Here is a 1,076-nt window from a genome sequence, read left to right as displayed (position 1 = left end):
CCTGCGGCTGTCCACCCTGAGCCTCCCCTGGCCCAGCCTGAGGCCGTTCCCTCTTGTTCTGGTTTTATCATAGAATCACAGAACAGTTTGGGTTGAGAGGAACCTCAAAGCCCATCCCATCCCACCCCTGCCATGGCAGGGACACCTCCCACTGGCCCAGGCTGCTCCAAGCCCCAATGTCCAGCCTGGCCTTGGGCACTGCCAGGGATCCAGGGGCAGCCCCAGCTGCTCTGGGCACCCTGTGCCAGGGCCTGCCCACCCTCCCAGGGAACAATTCCTGCCCAATCTCCCATCCAGCCCTGCCCTCTGGCACTGGGAAGCCATTCCCTGGCTCCTGGCCCTCCAGCCCTTGTCCCCAGTCCCTCTGCAGCTCTCCTGGAGCCCCTTTAGGCAGTGGAACACTCACAGCCCTGGGCTGTGCCCTGTCAAAGGTGTGGAACAGGCAGCTGGAGGCTCCCCCACAGCTGTGGACAATGGGAGCACCACACCACCCTCCATCTCTGTACCCCATCTGAGTGTGAAATTCATCACATTATTAAAAAAAAAAAAAAATCAAAATACCATTTCTGATTAAGAATCAGAAGGTGTGGACCATGGTGAGGTGGGATGGAAGGAAATGAGCTTTGAGGTCCCTTCCAACCCACATCACTCTGTGATTCTGTGGTGATTCTATGAATCCTCTGACAGGTTTCTTAGTCTGTGCTCTTTTTTTACGAACCTTTTGGGGATTTTCTTCTTGTCCTTGTTTCCTGGTATTTAATCCCTCTCTCTCTCTGTATCTCTCTCTCTCTCTAAATGTGATAAACACACAGGCGTGCAAATGTAGAGATATAAAATCTACCTTGGTACAAATCAGGGAGCTGCACGGGGGCAGCCAGGGGAGGAGGGCACCAGGGCTGGATCACTTCACTTTCCCAAATGCAAAATTTTCACAGAGCAGGGTGAAAATGTGTGAATTTTCTGTGTACGTCACTTCTGCTATTTTTTTCTCCATCTACTGTCCCAAATCTCCCTTTCCTCCCATTTTTGCACGGTGCTGTTTTTTCAGAGAAAACAAGGAAAAGCTCATAGGCATT

This window comes from Corvus brachyrhynchos, unplaced genomic scaffold (assembly GCF_000691975.1).
Source record: "Corvus brachyrhynchos isolate BGI_N302 unplaced genomic scaffold, ASM69197v1 scaffold511, whole genome shotgun sequence".
NCBI lineage: Eukaryota > Metazoa > Chordata > Aves > Passeriformes > Corvidae > Corvus > Corvus brachyrhynchos.
The sequence above is the reverse complement of the archived record's forward strand: the minus strand, read 5'-3'. Positions refer to the sequence as shown.